The sequence below is a fragment of the Nanorana parkeri genome, unplaced genomic scaffold, assembly GCF_000935625.1.
Source record: "Nanorana parkeri isolate BGI_ZX_2015 unplaced genomic scaffold, ASM93562v1 scaffold566, whole genome shotgun sequence".
NCBI classification, from domain to species: Eukaryota; Metazoa; Chordata; class Amphibia; order Anura; family Dicroglossidae; genus Nanorana; species Nanorana parkeri.
In genome coordinates this window covers 629251-647491 of record NW_017306834.1, presented here as the reverse complement: position 1 = coordinate 647491, position 18241 = coordinate 629251, and the positions used below count along the sequence as shown (strand labels likewise).

The following is an 18241-nucleotide window of genomic DNA, read 5'->3' as shown; positions in this document are numbered from 1 at the left end:
AGAATGCAATTAAAATCTCTTGCGTAGTTTGGGCCTCAGCCTTTAATTTTTCTTATTGCTTCCATAAAACTAGAGAATATCAATGGCTTCCTTTTAATAAAACTCGTAATTTTTCCCTTTGCATGTTTTAAATGTTCTTGCACTCACTCTGGCTCCAGCATGACTTAAAGGAGAACTCTAACAATATGTCCCAATTTTAGTTTTGGGTGGAGGGTGTTTCGTATCCAACTTAGTGAATTCTTAGCACTGAAATTTCTTTCTTCGTTTTCTACATTTGATACACTGAAAATGCAAGTTTGCCTCAAAATGATGTTGCTCACTGACTTATCCCTTGGGATCCTGGCAATAAAGAGACCCTGTCACATTGCCTATTAAGGGAAAACTGACAAGGTTTTGGTAAAGCCCACCCACCTATTTATACTCACATTTCCAGAGATCCCCCACTACTCCTTCCTTGGCTGCAGGTGCAAGATGAGATTTCTTTGGAGCTCCAAACCGAGTTCTATCGTCAAGATGAGTGAAGGACTATATAATATGTAATCCTCTTTCAAGAAAGCTGTGCTGGGGGGAACTCAGATGCAGAAATCTTCAAAAGACCCTGTTGCCTTGCCCATGCCATGACTTGTGACCTTTACAGTGTTCCTCCTCTGGTCCTTCCTCTATCTTGGCTGCCACCAAAATACCAAATGTTAGAGCTTAGAGGGAGCAGGGACATCACCCCAATTCCATCATCTGACAGTGCTTGGTACTTCCTTTTGTAAATCGGCTCCTCTAATGACGTATCTCATGATTCAATGATCAGGCCTAGCAATTCGCTGCATCATGAGGGAGGGCATTAGAGGAGCTGATTACAGGATGTAACATTTGGTATTTTGGTGGTGGCGAAGATAGAGGAAGGAGCAGGGGAGGAACACTGTAAAGGTGGTTATGGCATGGGCAAGGCAACAGGGTCTTTTTTAAGATTTCTGCATCTTAAGTTCCCCCCCAGCACAGCTTTTTTTTTTTTTTTAATGGGGATTACATATTCTTTAGTCCTTCACTCATCTTGATGATGGAACTTTGGTTTGGAGCACCAAAGAAATCTCATTGCATCAAGCGTAATCTGTGGCTGACTCGGTGTGCCAAATTTCACTGGTGTCTGAAATGTCAATTTTTGTTGCACATCCCCCTCGCGGTTTTTGGACAATCCAATGTCCTTATATTTCTCCACCCAAAACCAATCATTGGCTATGTTTATAATTCCCTTTAAGTGAAACCAGCTCTGCTTTGCAATGTTATCCTGTTCACGCCTTAGTTTTTGGAGAGAAACTACAAAGTATAACTGTTTTCCAGTGTAAAATATTGACCTGTTTTGTTTTTTTCTTTTCTTTGGGTAATAAGATAAAAAGAAAATGTATTTCCATGTTTAAAAAAATGAGAATTGTATTTGCTTTTATCACAGCACAAGTTTAAGTAGGTGTTAAATATGAAGGTGTAGTAATAGCACATATATAATTTTATATTGTGAAAGAAAGTATTTAAATGGATATTGGAAGCAATTTTTGGTGCTTTATAGACAATAAAAGTTATGTCATAGACTGTCTAGAAGATTACTATATAATGTAATAGTCATCCCTACCTGGAAGAGAACTTGTCATGACTGGGCTAATGCAAGAATTAGAATGTACACTCTTAGAGGAACTGGACTGTGGAGACTGTGCCCAACAAAAGGCAGGCAGATGACAAAAGACTAGTCACCAGTATTGCCCGGGGTCTCCCTGCAGCTGATCTTTTCCCCATTACTTACTATACCTTGTTCTTTACTGTGTGGTGGTGGCGGTGGTCATCTTGATAGGGGCAGGGCTTTGCTTACTGATAGCTCTGTGCCTCCAGCAAGGAGAACAGTGAGCAGCACAGTAGTGACATCACCAAATCTCACCCCAGATTTCCTGAGACTAGCAGTCAGAGGCAGCAGTGAATTAGATCTCACACTGCAGATTTACAGCCTCTGTAGATACAGGAATGCCAAGGCACTCTCACATATCAGTATGGGCACTGCTATTTTTCAGGAGGCATTCCAGACAAAGGGTAGTTTGTTTTTTTCACGGTACTGTTTAGGCACAGTTTAAATGTCAACGTTTTCTCTAACGGAGCAAATCTTCACTTTTTGAGTTAATTTCCAATTTACTAAAACTGTAGAGGCTTTCTTATTAAAGGTTGGTATTCATCCACTTGTGTAGCTTTACATATACTCAAGCATTATTCTTCAGCTCAAGTTTCAAGTGATGGGTCAGCCATCAACACAAGTCTGGTGGTTGTAGTCGTGTCACATATCTGGGCTCATATGCTGCCTCCCAACCCTTGAACGTGTGTAACAGAGTCAAAGTAACACACGGGCAGTTATACACACTCAGGAGCAGGGTTGAACAGTGATTTTGGTCAAATTGACGAAAAGTTGGCCTCTCGTTTTCACAATTCTTAGGCAATATTTTGTTGAGAAAATAAATCTATCTCACAAGCTAACCACCTCTACCTAACTTATTTGGTCACAAGAACCACCTAAATGCACTCCTCTACATGTGTCTCTACAACACATCATCCCAACCTCTTATTCAAACTCACTAAGGCTGGGTTCACACCTAGGCGTATTACGCATGCACGTCTGTCGCGCGACCGTCACGCGTTTTTTTTACCGCGATTCGCGGTAAAAAAATTGCGCGACCGTCGCGCGATTCCGCAGGCTACTTGGCTGTATCCCAGTGACACCGAGTATTTGTGCGAGTACTCGTACTCGCCCAAATGCTCCGATGCCTAGCCCGATACTTCCTGTATCAGGAAGCCGGGCAGTACGTCATTATACGTTGCCCGGTTTCCTGATTGGCTGGGAAGCAGCTCCATGCTCTCTCGTCACTTATGATGAGAGAGCATGGAGCCGACTTCCCGGCCAATCAGGAAGCCGGGCGCTGCGTAATGACGCAGCACCCGGCATTCTGATTGGCCAGGAAGCCTGCTTCACGCTCCCTCGTCATCTCATGACGAGGGAGCATGGAGCCGGCCAATCAGAAAGCAGGGCGCCGCGTCATTACACGGTGCCCGGCTTCAATGATTGGCCAGCAAGACGGCTCCGGCTGGGTACCGGAGGAAGGACCCTCCTGGCTGGAGGGGTGACAGGCAGGACATGCCGAGGTAAGAGGGGACAGAGATCCGCACTGCAGAGTCGTGCTGGATATTACTATTATTATGGGGATTCGTATGGGACGGCTTTCTTGTTAATCTGGAAGCCAAGCGGCGAGTCATTACACGCCACCTGGCTTCTTGAATGGGACTAACGGTACTCGGTAATTGGTATTGGCGAGTACCGAAAAAAATATTTATTTGTACTCGGTACCAAAATACTGGTATCGGTGCATCCCTAGTCATTTTTGTTTTAGCAAATTTCATTTAGGCTGTGCCACATTAGACTAATTTCCATGGAGATTGTATTTTTGCGGATAAATCTATTTTGCCTGTAATCACTGAAATCAGGCAACTTTCATGGCCGCTACTGTCACCTATCCTCTTACACTCAAGCATCTGGCTCAGGCTAAATAACAGGAAACAAACATCTTTTATTAGGAAGAGTGCTCACTTGCAATCATTTAAGATGGAATATTCAAATTCTTGCATAAACCCAATTGTGACTGGTTTTCTTTAAACAAAAAGCAGGAAAAACCTCAAAATGAGGAGTAAAAAAAAATGTCTGAAGCCAAGCTGCTATGTATTGCTGCCAGCTGAAGCACCCTGATTGGTGCTGTTACAAATCACACTTTGGCACTGTACCCACCTTCCCAACTCCTTCCTTGACCCCCAGCCAGAGTCGGCAGACAGTGGGGCCATATGTGAATTGCAGGAGCAGGTATTTCTGCAAAAGTAAGACACTAGCGGTAGGTGCACAAGGTTTTTTTTTTTTTTTATTTACTAACTTCACTATAAGGAGGGTCTGTGGCACTTGAAACTGCATTAAAAAGTTTGGGCACCTCAGTTTAACTATATGTTTTTTGTTGATTTTGAAGCTAAATGTTAGCACAGGGAACACAGGCAAATTGGACCTGTATCTTGCCTGTGCAAGGCACATGGTATTACAGGGACAACAAAGTGCCTGATGGCTTCCCTGCTCCAATGGTCCACTGTGTGAGCCCCTTGAAATTCTGACAGTACGTCCAGTGCCTCCATTATGACCTTTGCGACAGCTGGTATCGGTCATTGGTGATGACATAAGAGCAAGCTGGCCATTTTTAGAAATGGGTGGACCAGGGGCAATATATCACAGGTCCTGCTTAATACCATTCACCAGACCTCCCAAAAATGCAGGGTTTTGGGTATATAGTTCACTATGCATGTCCCACTGTCCTTCGTTGTAATTGGCATACATCACTATGTTGGTGGAGTTTATAAGGACGTGTCCCACTTTGTCAATTACTGCAACAGGACATAGGCAGGGCAATCTAAACTCCTAAAATCCAAGTCTGTTGAGGACTTTGTGTCCCCCGTCCCCCTGCAATTGGGTGGGTCTAAAGAATCTGCCCCATTTTTATTATGGTTAAAACTGCCCTGGTAGCACCCTTGGGAAAAATGAGTCAGATCTAGGTCCTTCCTAGGAGCTTTCCCTAGTACATGTTGAGATTTGAAGTTCTTTAGAAGCCTGTACTTAAAGGATTGTATTATAATAGCAGCCAGTGGATACTGACACTTGGAGAAAGAGCCTCTAGCTGACAGGGCATGCTCAGGCCAGTATGGTATGTAGAACCCAACAACCATAAGGGACTGTTCAGGGCTTGAATAAGCTCTGATAGGCCATGCTTGGGTTATTTAGCCGGACAGGTAAAAATTGGTGGTTGACCCGATCTACTTTAAATTATTTTTGGCTCCCATATTGCTGGTGAAGATGTCTCTTACATTTCTCCTTACTATCAATATGGTTCATGATCAAGCAAGAAAATGTTACTGCATATTCCCTTAAAACCACCCAAAATGCTCTGGGAGCCTCCATCCTGGGCACTGAATCCAGATGGTGTAAGCCTTGACTTTTCTGCCTCAGACATGAGCCCTGCCATTTACCAATACCATACCATGACCTAATTTCTAGAAGGGACGTATCCTGGACAACCATCCACCATCTGAATGTACTCGATCAATCATAAAGGAAGGAAGGGATGAACCACTGCATTGCAGTTACAATAGTTGAGGTTTGCCTTATATAGAAATATAACCCAATATAGATTAACCATCCGACCGGTAAAACTGACGTCTTCCTGGAGTCCTCGCCATCTTATCAGTGTGACTGTATCTGCTTCGGAGGGCTCCTTATTTTCTGCGATCTACAGCCTCAATAGAGCAAAGTTCTGTGTTCAGCAATTCTGTCTTGTTAGTTGGGGAATTATTTTCTTTTGTTAGACTGACTCCTTTCTTTGTTTTTATTAAATGTATATATGAACAGTTGTCCTGAGAAAATATAACGGATTTACCTTGTACTTGCACTGTGTCTTCCTTTGTGTTTCATTCTAAGGTAAATGAAAACCATAGCATAGATTCTTGTTTGTATCTGATGTATGTGCTAAGTAGATGACTGAATTTCCTCCAACACTAGTTTTGGAAGGAGTGGTAAGGAGTTAGAACAGTTTAGATCAACTTACACCATATAGGGAGCCTCAAGTGCAGCCCCTGACCTCACCAGAGGGCCAGATATAATGTTAATTGAATGTAGTGCTACAGAAAACTGTTGCGCACTGCAGTCCTGCAACTTGAGATGGTTTGCAGGGGTGCCGATTAGGTAGATGGTGATCTACCAGTAGCTCTCAAAGCTGATGCTGGTAGATCACGAAGGTTGTGAATGGCGGCCCCTTTATTCTATTTTGGTATATTTATTTAGCTGTGCACACATGATTACCTATTAGCCTGAGTCTGCTGAGCCAAGCTCCCTGACAGCTTTCTGGTGGATACTGGTGGTTGAAGTGCTATGTATTACATCAAAGAATATTAGTTTACACAGCCTGTTGCACTACACTGTTTGCAAAATACAGCAAGGTGGGCCAGGAGAGAGAGCCAGGGAAGACAGCCAGGAAAGAGAGAGGAGAGACAGCCAAGAGAGCGAAGAAAGACAGCCAGGAGAGAAAACGAGGAATGACAGCCAGGAGATAGAGAGCGAGGAGAGACAGCCAGGAGGATGAGCAATGAGAAACAGCCAGGAAAGAGAGATTGAGGGAGGTTTTTTTTGTTGGTAGATCTCATGTAGCTCGACATTTGAAAAGTAGATCTTAACACAAAAAATTGTGGGCACCCCTGGTTTAGAGACTATGGGCATGCTGTAAGAGATGGTAAAAGACTAGGTGCATGCTATAAGATGGTTAGAGACTATGGGCAGGCTATAAGAGTTGGTTAGAGTCTATAGGATGCTATAGGAGATGATTAAGGATTATGCACATGCTATAAGGAAGGTTAGAGACTACAGGCATGCTATATGAGCTGGTTAGAGACTATGGACATGATATAACAATGGTTAGAGACTACAGACATGCCATAAGAGATGGCTAGAGACTATGGACATGCTAGAAGTATGGTTACAGATTATAGGCATGCTGCAAGGGATGGTTAGAGACTACAGACATGGCATGAAGTGATGGGATTTATCTCTCCTGGGGATTTAGCAGCAGAAGCACATAGTATATAGGAGCGAGGGGAGAGGTTAGAACATCTGTCAGGTTTTTCCTGCCCTCTGTATCTTCCTGTCCCAGTGATACAGTACCTGTTCCTTTTCATTTGTTGTCTTGGCATCACCTGGACAGGAAGTGAAGTGAAATCTTCCCAATGAGGACAAGGACATCAATAAACACTCAACAGAAGGTCTGACTGTTACAAACTCTACAAAAAATGCAGAATTTACAGTAAACCTGCCATGCGAGAGATATTAATGAACTTGATCAATGCTAGTTAGAGGCTATGGGCTTTTATGCCGACTGTCTTTATTGACGGTGAGTAAGTATAAAGATTAAGAATGCCAGAGAAAATGTGGATCTCCTTATCAGCATACCCTGTGCCAGAGGGGGAAAAAAACCTGAAGCAAAGGTTTAGCATGACCAGCATCTTTTGAATAAGAGGTCAGCAATGGCATCCCCCATGTTACTTAGAAGCAGAGTTACTTTTTTATAGCTAGCACGTAAAGCTGACCAATTTATTTTACTTGTTGCCTAGATTTGCTCATTGAACGTTTGAAGGGCAAAAATTGTTGGCTGAACAGTGACTCTTGTGGGTGCCGGCTGTTAGAATACAATGGTTGGCAGGTGATCGGGATTCTCCCTTGCTGTGTAGCGTGGATGGGAGAACCAAACAAGGCTGAACAAGAAAAAAAAGCTAAAATTATGGCCAGCTTTAGTGCACCTCTAGCCAACACAAGACGTGTGTCTTTATTTGGTAGAGAAAGGTTGAACCTTTTGTCAGGTTGTCAATGTCCATACTGGGGAGATTTACCCTTTTCTATTTGTCCTGGTGCCCTGGACAGGAAGTGGTAGCTACTCCAAAATTTTATGCTGGTCTCCTGCAACAGGAGGTGAAAGCAAATCATCCAATGGGAACACCACTAGACAAAATCAAACACAGCGCCAGCAGATTTTGGTTCAAGAGAGTATTAATCAATGATGTTCAGGAGTGCAGGGCGATAACGGGGCGGCTCTCACCAGGTTCAGAACAACCTCAGCACTGCAAGACAAGACACAGAGAGCACCTCCATCGCATAAAAACTTTTTAATAAACGAATAAAAAAAATGGTATAAAAGGTACTCACAAAGGGCGAATAAAAACAGGCATAAAAGGGTCAGAACGAAAGGTGCATATCCACCGGCTGTTCGTCTTCCCTGGTAGTGAAGTGGTTTACGCGTTTCAGAGGTCAAGCCTCCTTCCTCAGAACCAATTGGTTCTGAGGAAGGAGGCTTTTTATGCCTGTTTTTATTCGCCCTTTGTGAGTACCTTTTATACCATTTTTTTTATTCGTTTATTAAAAAGTTTTTATGCGATGGAGGTGCTCTCTGTGTCTTGTCTTGCGGGAACACCACTATTAGTAACAAATGTCTAAGATTGGATTTGCCCTCATTGTCAAGAGATTCCGGTTGTAACTGGAATGGAGAAAAACATGGAAATCTCCCTGATGGGCCACAACAAGAAAAAATAACTGAGATCGGTCCTAACCCTTACCCACTCCTTAGTGGTGAGCACTTCTGCCTTGCAGCACTGGGGGTTTCCAGTTCGCATCCTGGTCAGGACACTATCTGCAAGGAGTTTGCATGTTCTCCCTGTGCTTGCCTTGGTTTCTTCCCATACTCCAAAGACATGCTGGAAGGTTAATTGGCTCCTGTCTAAATTGCCCTGTATGTATGCATGTGAGATAGGGCCCTTAGATTGTAAGCTCCTTGGGGCAGAGACATAAATGTTCTGCATGTAAAGTGCTGCATAAATTGTCACAGCTATATAAATACCTGTAATAATAACAGTGTTGACTGCAATTTAAACACAATTTAGTGGCTCAGCTCATCTATGAGTTTCGTACCATGCAGGTATGGTCTTATCAGGTGAGACTTGGGTCATAGACCAAACCTCACCTTGTGTGACTGTAGCCATTGTGACATCTACTGGCTGTCAGGGAGTATTACACAAAAGTTGATTTTTTTTTCCACAGTGAAATTAAGGGTTAAATTAAGGCCTTTATTACTAAAGAAGTGTATATAGCAGGGGTAGTTAAATGTTGGCCCTCCAGCTGTGGTGAAATGACAAATTTGAGGATGCATTGCAAGACTGATAGCCCAGGCATATCTCCCAGAGGAATATGCTTCACCACAGCTGGAGGGTCAGTCATTTGGCTACCCTTAGTATATATACGGAGCACAGCCTACCTGCTCAAGGCTTCAGGTTTCCTCCATCTGCAAGACCCTTTTTGCTTACCTGATGCAGGGATGCAGTAGAGAAATTTACAAACACACCAACTGCATGCTCCTTGGATCCTCAAGTGTTGCATTGTTCCGTATTACGTGTTCATGATTGGTTTCACTAGTTGCCCAGAATTGTTGTTGAATCTGAACTTTTTCCATGTTCGAAAGTTCGAGTTAGAACCGAACACGGGGGTGTTCGGCTCATCACTAATCCTGAACCCAGCCGTGTGCCAGTGAGCTTACAGCTAATGCCAGACAGGGTCCAAGGTATAGCTGGGTGGGGGCGGTCTGCCTAAAGCTGCCATACACCTATTTTGTCTCGTTCAGCCTGAGGAAAAACCATTGATTCCCCCATCCATGGTAAACTGCGTGGATGGAGAAATACCCCCTCCCCTTCCTGGGCTATTGTATACTGGGTGTGCTGATGTTAGAATACTCAAACAGATATGTGGAGATAGGTCACCAGCACTCCAACATGCAAAAAAAATGATCATTTATTACAAATAATGTCACATAGGTCAAATTGGCAATGTTTCGGGAGCCTAGCAGGGCCCCTTTTATCAAGGTGACAGGAGGAAGGGATCCTGCATGGCCCTAAAACGTTGGCAATTTTGACCTATGTGACTTTATTTGCAATAAAATATATTTTCTTTGCATTCTGGCGTGCTGGTGACCTATCTTCACATCTCTGAGGTTCTGCACGGCACCATCCATGGAGGTCAGTCTTAGAGCACCTATCTTATCTCCATTGGTCACAACGCTCTATAGTGTGCAGCGGGCACTCTCAACAATTTATAGAATACCCCAAAAGTGACTGAAGCTGATTGGCTGATCGTCTGAGCATTTTCAGACTGGCTCCATCATCAAAGGTCAATTGAAAAGCAACTTTTGTCAAATGGAAAAGTGCCAACTGGGCCAGACACTGCTCAAATGTTGTCCGAGTCAATAGGACTTGTTTGTAATTGGAGCAGTGTATGGCCAAATTTGGGTCAGTCATCTTTGTCTATCAGGTATCCTGAGTCAGACCTACCCTCCCCACTCTGCTTATAGACTTGGTGGTATAAGAGTCCATAAGAAATACACAGCTGGGTGCAGGTACCACAGGGCAGCACAAGGAATTGTTTCAAATGCTATCTATGGTCTGCCTGCCTGATGCTGATTATCTGCACAGTAATCTCAACTTCACTGCAGCACATCATGGACCAGAACACACCCCAGCCTGTTGATAGGACAGTAATGGGATGCTTACTCTGCACTCTTTTCTATCATCATTTTCCTGAGCAGCACATGTGCACTGCAGCCCAAACTGACTGGCTCACAGAGCTTCCACTCTCTCTCCCAGAATGAGAGTTGCTATGCAATTGATTACAGCTTGTAATAATACATTTCTGGAGTTTAGCATTGAGATAAATGTAAAGAACACAATATGTTTCCTTTTAATAAAGATAAAGTTGTATTTAAGAGATAATTTTCTGCAGTTCTACAGAATAAACAAAAGTATCTCAGGGAAATTGGTTTATTTTCTCACTTTAATTGAGCATTACATTCTATTTTATGTTTGGAGGTGTATTAATAATTTAGGAATTACTTTGCCTATTTCTCCAAATAACAGTGAGCGTGTGTTGGAACATTCCTCCTGAGGGCTGCCTGTACACTGAGCATCTGTGCCTGAGACTTCTTGCGTATTCCGTGCTGTCTGTAGTCCTGCAGTAGACCTGCGCTGGTCCCCATATATCAGCAGCTGATGAACTGGAGAAGCCAAGGAACGTCTGATAATATTATCAGTTCATGTGAAGTGTTGTCAGCGGATTAATGGACTTTGATCTCCAGTCTTCAGATCTGACACCCTGTTCAAAAACATATTCAATGTGTTGATAGATACACTATATGGGCAAAAGTTTGTGGAACCTGACCATCACACCTAATTGAGCTGGTTGGATATTCCTTTCCAAAAGCATGGACATTAAAGTTTCTTCTTTTTGGCATGTATCTACTACTAGCAAGTATAAATGCTCCATGATTAAATAAGTATTACAAAAAAATGAGGGAAATACCTAATTACTTACCTCTTCCAGCACCGCTTGCTCCTGGCTGAAGCACTCCCACCTCCTGAACGGCTGTAAAGAAGTAGGCCGGCGTGTGGGCAGTAGAGGGGAGAAAACAGACACTGAAGCTCAATGGACGCAGCCGGGAGCACGCACGTCGCATAGACACTGGGACACGAGGAGTCTGCTGTGGATCAGAGATCGGCATCAGCACTGGAAGGACTGACGGAAACGGCAACTAAGCCCATACAAAGTGAATACCAGCGTATTTTCCCTGCACCAGGGAGTCACGGTTGCTGTGTACAGCCTGCAATAGAGTCAATAGTCATGCTTGGGTATATGCCAGTACCTGTGCACAGCTCTGTATCCATACGAACTTACATCCCTGGAGGCAGGTTTCCGGAGCGATTTACGTCTGTACGGATATGTGGCTGTACACAAGTACTGTTGCATACCCGCGTACAGTCATTGACTTCTATGGAAAGCTGTACGCAGCGACTGCAGCTCCCTGGCAGAAGGAAATGTACTGGTGTTTACTCCGTACTCTGTTTATTACTGGGAACCGAAAAATCAGTTTTGCGTACCCTCTGCCTCGCGCCACTGGAGTTCATTCTCATGATGGACCTTGGGCTAGAGGAAGAGTTTGCAGGAGCCTGGACATTGCACCCATGATCCAGTGATCACAGTAACCAGCTTTGCTGTCTTCAATGCAAAAAAAAAAAAAGATAAATGCACATTTTTTATTAATTGTTTTGCAAAAAGTGGAATATGCCTTTAAATGAGCCTGTATGATCTCTGTGATACACATTAGGCCATGTAGGGTTTCAAGGCAGCATTGTTTCTGCCTGCAGAGATCTATGAGTACTGGATGACTTCTGCACTATCCTCCACCATTCCCTCTTCTATGGAGGAGACAGAATTGACCCCGGTCACTTGTATACCACGTACATCCCCAGGATCAGTTCTGATCTCTGCACACGTGTCATTCCATTTGGAGGTCTCTTTGTCTGTAGTAAGCCAAAGCAAGACATAAACCTTCCTGACTACACTGACATAATGCAAGCTGAAACCTGATTGGTTGGCTTATTTTGGGCTACTGGATAAGACAAAGAGCCAATATTAACAAATCAGAACTCTTCTTTGAGGCACTTGTCCTTGGCATGTCTTCCTTGTTTTCCTTGGAAATACTTCATAGCCCTCCTTCAGAAAATGCTAATTCTATGGCTGCAATGTGAGCCACCTGACTCACTCAATACTTTCTGAGCATGCACAAATGAGCTGTATACTCATATACACATTTGCCACTTCTTCCTATGGAGGTCAACCCCAACAAGCCATATTTCATCACCTGCTGCCCGCCAATGCATGTGTATTAGGCAGGGGTCATCAAATGGTGGGCTGTGGTCCAGTCACGGATCGAGTGGCGGCTCTGTCCAGACCACGATCCCCAACCCACACTGGGTTATGGCTGCAGGACAGTGGATACACCGGTCTAGGAGGCCAGTGCATGCACTGCCAGCCATAACCCATGCGGGTCTCCAGCACTTCCTCGCCCCACCTACCCCAACCATTTGTGCAGAGCGGGAACACAAATTTGTTGGAGACGTGGCTGGATAGAGCGGCATTTGTCTGGCCCGCTCTCTGTCACCCCTGGAAGAGCAGGGCCGCTGGACCGGGTACTGTGGAGCCATGAGGCTGCAGTGTGAGGTGGAGGTCATTAACCGAATGCATCCTACCTTTGACATGAGAAACGGGGGGGAGGGTACTCATGCTGTCTGTGGGGAGACAGGAGGAGAAAAAGGGGTTCGGCCAGCGGGGGGGCCTATCTCTTTAATGATCTGCACCCTGAAAAACAAGGCCAGATCCAGGCTTTAGGTGCATGCTGATACTGTCACTATGACAATAGTGATGCTGTCATTTACCATGGCAACATGAGAGCATCTTCTACATGTAGTAGTGTAGAGGGCAGAAGTGACAACATCACTGTCTTTGTTAAGTGAGGGGAAAGAGAATGATATAGGACAGGGGTCACTAAATGGCTGACCACGGTCCGGACACGGGCTGAGCGACCGTTCTGTCTGGACTGCACTTTGGACCTCGGCTTGATGAAAATTTTACTCACTGGACCTCCTTGAATTTTAATTCACTAACCCTGGTATAGTGGAACTATAAGCATGTGATGGGGCGTGCCTTATGATGCACATTCATGTGCGATATTTGTGTTGCAGAGTTATTCATTTTTTAATGGCGTCCTCAACGCACATGCACAGTGTTAACAAATATTGTTCTTGGGTTTAGACACACTTTAAGAAATGGACTCTTTTGCTTTGTGGCAATCAGCACTGTATTCTGACTTCTACTGACATAAAAGATGGCCGGATCGATGAACAAATCTGTCATTTCCAGTAAATATATTTTTCAGTCTGGGGAGTTCTGATCCGGAATAGTGCTGAGCGATGATGAGCTTTAATGATTATTATTAACTTTTCATCCAACGTCTTGATTGAAGTAATCAGCACTAAACAGACCGGTGACCCGCCTGACCACAAACCTGCATTATTGTCCTGAGGAACCATACAAGGTGTCACCAATCAGTGGAGGTTCTTCACAAAGCTTTACAGAGCGTAAGACAGAAATAACTTCCCAGATTACATAGCAACCAGCTTCTGCTTATCATCTGGTTGTCAGGGAAACTAGTGAAGTGTATGACATAAGGCAAAGATTAATGATGCTGGCTCAGCGATAATACAACCCAACGGTGGCCTGGTCCCCTAATAGCGGGGAATGCTGCACGTGAGGATGTGTCTTGGATGGGTGAGGGTCATTCAGCAAATTAGAACACTTGAAAAGTATTTTTTATGAGTCTGCTTGAATCAATCCCTGTCGTGTCACAATATGCAGCATTTTGTTTTTAAATTCCACCATTTATCATTAAAAACATTGATCTTCTTGCAAGAGGATGGATTATGCCCTTTATCTACCTTAGTTACTGACTCCACTAGAGCCCCAGGTCACTGGTTGGCCTACTTTCAATTACGCGACTTCTACTCCCAGCTTTGGCTTCATTGTGATCTCCATAGAGATCTCCTGCCCTTAGAGCAGCGGTTCTCAACCTGTGGGTCGCGACCCCGTCGGGGGTCGAATGACGATTTGCCAGGGGTCGCCCGGGAGTCTCCCACTATTAGATAGCGGCTCCTGGCCGCCTGGGAGAGAAACATTTTCGAGCAGAGTAAACCTTTCTCTGCGATCGTTTGTTTTTTTTCCTGACATCGGGGGCCGCCTATCTATTGCACCCGCCCTCTGCTGCTGCCAATCAGCAGAGGGGGACCTGAAGTTCTCCATCAGGTCCTCTTCTAGTGATTGACAGCAGCAGAGGGCGGGTGCAATAGCTGGTTTGCTATTGGCTATTGCAAAGTGAAATAGCCAATAGGAATCTAGCTATTCATTCCTGTGGTGGACAGTGTTGCACCACGCCGCCCTATCTCGACCATATATAGCTTACTGCTCTCGACCTATCTTACGGACCTACCTAAATATATGGAGGATTGGGCCAGGGAGATGTCTTGTTCCTTCTCCACATCTATCTAAGTCCTTTATTTTGACTCATAAACTCTCCATCGCTAGTAGAGCTCAAGAACGCAACTTTAAAATCCTTTCCAGGGGGTACCTCTGCCCCTCCCGTCTCCATAAGATCAACCCTCAGGTTTCTCAACTCATGTTGGCGCTGTCACTCACACCCAGGGACAATGCTCCATATTTGGGGGACCTGTCCTGGCATATATAAGTTTTGGTCCACTGTTTTGCACAGTTACGACCCCCTTACCGGTTCGAAGACCGTCCGAAGCCCACAGATGGCCCTCCTTTCCATGATACCAGGATCCTTTGCTTCCTCCAAAAAGGGATTACTCCGCTTTTTCCTTGTGGCAGCTAGAACGGTCATACCAAGACACTGGAAGTCTTCGGTCCCCCCGACCATGAAGGAATGGACTGAAGAGATGCAATTTATTTGTCGGATGGAAGAGCTCACAGCTAGCATTCACGATCGCCATTCTCAATTTTATGAATTGTGGAGTGTGTTGTTGCACTTCTGCACAACCGACAAGTTCCGCTTATTGTTGTCAACCTAACTATCTGTAGCAGTTAAAATAAATCAATAATTAAAATAAATAAATACATACATAAATAAATAAATACTTATATGTATAGTGTATGTATATATATATATATATGTATATTTGCATGTATATATATGTATACATACTACAGATGTGGGGGGCCCGGGCTCCGATGCACATCTTCAGTTTTCCACCTATTTTTCCTTCACTTTTTTTCCTCCTTTTCTTTCCTTTCTCTTTTTTTCTTTCTCTCTCCTTTCTTTTCCATCACTCTAGATGCCTTAGGGGTATTTTTGCACAGCACAAATGCTGGCCGACAACCTAGGAGTTGTAGGATTGAGTAAACTTTTTCCATTGCAATGCACACCACATGTCGACCCTTTGTTATCTGAGAGTACCTTGTTTTTCTGTACTGTCTTACTTGCCTACTTTGTATACAGTATTACAAAAATCCTTAAGAAAACTTTAATCTTTATAAAAAAAAAAACCTTGATCTTCAGTCCAGTGACTTTGCCTAGGCTGAGATGATGTCATCTGCCTGCTCCAGGCAGGGTGAGGCATTTCCTCAGCCTCCCCCCCCAATGATCAGAATATACATTGTAACTATGTAGCAAATAACAAAGTGCAAGACTGTAGTAGACATTGGTGAAAAACTGCATAGGAACCAGGATTTACATGATTGTGTCAACTACAAGCCGGCATCTTACTCCCGGAGCTAGGTGGTGACCCAGCATGATGCCTGGACAAAGATGGATCCTTCCTTCAGGAGAGAAAAGCAGATGAAGGGGGCGTGGCCTGAGCAGCTGAACATGGCAGACGTGTGCTGATTCAGCTCCTCTTCCCCATGGCACCTAAGGCTGCTTTTCTTTAGCTATCTTCTGCGGAACGACCCCACCATTCCCCACTGCCATACCGGATCTGGTCTCCCCCTCCCATGGGCAAACGAAGCACCTACTCGCAATGTACCCGCAAATCTACGCGATCTTCCACCGCACGAGTGCAAAGGCCGCCACTCCGACCAGTACGAAGGCCGCCACCCCGACCACGTGTGCAATGGCCTCTTCTCCGCTGTACCCAGAGCGGCCATCACCATCGGGGACTCCCTCTGCGCCTTAGTTGGTCAATCTCATCCCCGCACTTTTGTCTGGCCGAACTGGGTCTCACACCGAGGGTGTTGCCCTCCTGCAACCTAGGCCTGAGAACCACATACCTGGCTACTATAAAACCCTTTCAGCCGCACCCCTGTCCTCCCTCTCCCTTCCCCCTACTGGTCCTTCTACTCACCCCCTTCGGCTAACTGGGTATTGTAGGTACACCTAACTCACCCGCCCGTAGCCCCACGCTATTCAAACTACCATCCCCATTCTCTATCACTCGGAGATTCCATGCCATATGGGACCCATGGTCCTCCATTTTCCTATCCACCCTTGATCCGATAACGCAATCCCTTAATGGCTAACCGCCCATCGCGCTGCAGCCCCTGGGTGGTGGTCACCACCCTTTCAGTTCTCCACTTTTCCCTTTCTTCTCTCTTCTCTTTAACTCTCATCACCTCATTCTGCTCCTCTTGCTCCTTATCTCCCCTCTCCCACCACCCCTCACCCCTGTAGGCCAACCTTACCAGGACGTGCGCCTCACCCCGGCCTTCACGACCCTAATTGGTAGTGCTAACTACTTATGGCCCTTGTGACATCAAAGACAATGAGCAGCAGAACTTCCCCAAATCTTCAGGGTAAATAATCTGCAAATCCAACAACTGTATTATATGATCTACTCCATGTGTCCTTATTTATGTTTTATGTTGTATCACTACTGGCCCAAGTGACTCCTCCCCCTTCCCCAAGTGGCTCCGTCGGCTAACGAAGGGACGGGGGCAGGAGTCGTGGACGTCATGGACGTCATGGACATCGACATTACCGGACTCCTCCCCCCGCATGTTCCCGCACTCCGGCTATATTAAAACTTCTGTTGGACATCTTATCAGCACTTTCCGTTCAGGGCTACTTTCTCCCCAGTCACTGCGGTGTAGGTGTGAACATGTTACATCAGTTCATGTGTAACTGCGGTGCAAAAAGAAAAGGATGCCCCACTTGTGATTTGTTTTTTGTGGTCTGAGGGTGTGCCTGGTGCTGTTATTTATTGGAGGCTTTGTGCGCAATATGGAGAAAGTGTTTTGTCGTGAAGAAATGTGTATGGTAGAAAAGTTCAAGGAAGGTTGCACAAGTGTTAGCCATCGAGAAGGAGCCAGACGCACGACCATGGCTGATGACAGCATTGAGCACACAAGTTGAGATGTTAAAGCATCCTCCCTATAGTCCTGATCTTGCTCCATCGGACTTTCACCTCTTTGGTCCCCTGAAAGCAGCCCTACGAGGATGAAGATTCACCTCTAATGAAGAAGTGAAGACAGCGGTGCATTCGTGGCTCTCAGCTCAGACTAAAACATTTTTTAATGAGGGAATACGAAAGCTTTTTGACAGATGGACAAAGTGTATTGAAAACCAAGGAGATTATGTCAAAAATGATGCATTTGTCTTTTCTAAAAGTTGATTAAAATAATTTCTACAGCCGGAGTGCGGACAGTTTTTAAAACTCCCTTGTGTGTGTGTGTGTGTATATATATATATGTATATATATATATATACACACATATATTAACCAGATTAAAAATTGTAATACAAGTAATTTTTTTAATATACATAATATATAATTTATTCATATATTCAATCAAAAAGAATGAAATGAACACAAAATATAAAACACATAGAGATATAGGAAGAACAATACCATACAAGTAAGGTGCAAAGTAAAGTAGGGAATGCACGGGTAGATTTTTGCACAAACGTTTTTACGAAAAATCCCATCTTGATAATGCCATCAGTGATTTGGCGATTGTCATTCGTTCTAAATTTTATTTGATTTTCGTTTTTTACTTAAAATTCTATTTTGAAATGAATAGAGTTTCCTGAACGAAAACCACATTCACTGTTAAAATGTAGTTCGATCAAGAAAAATTTTCATTTTTTCATCACTGCGGCCAAAATCGATCATGGATTTGACCACATGAACGATTAGAAAGTCGAACAAACGTTCCGAAATCGATTTAGTTCGTTCGAAATGCTAACCGCGTATACCCTACTTAACACTC

The 18241-nt window shown here is 44.3% G+C and overlaps 1 long non-coding RNA gene across 1 annotated transcript in view; it reads left to right on the top strand.

Moving 5' to 3' along the window:
- Positions 1-1184: 1184 nt before the first annotated feature.
- LOC108791677 overlaps positions 1185-18241 on the top strand; it is a 20762-nt gene continuing 3705 nt past the window's right edge. The window contains exons 1-2 of the long non-coding RNA XR_001941519.1: positions 1185-1564; positions 17293-17296. This is a non-coding gene — a long non-coding RNA (uncharacterized LOC108791677). The remainder of the gene's footprint in view (positions 1565-17292; positions 17297-18241) is intronic.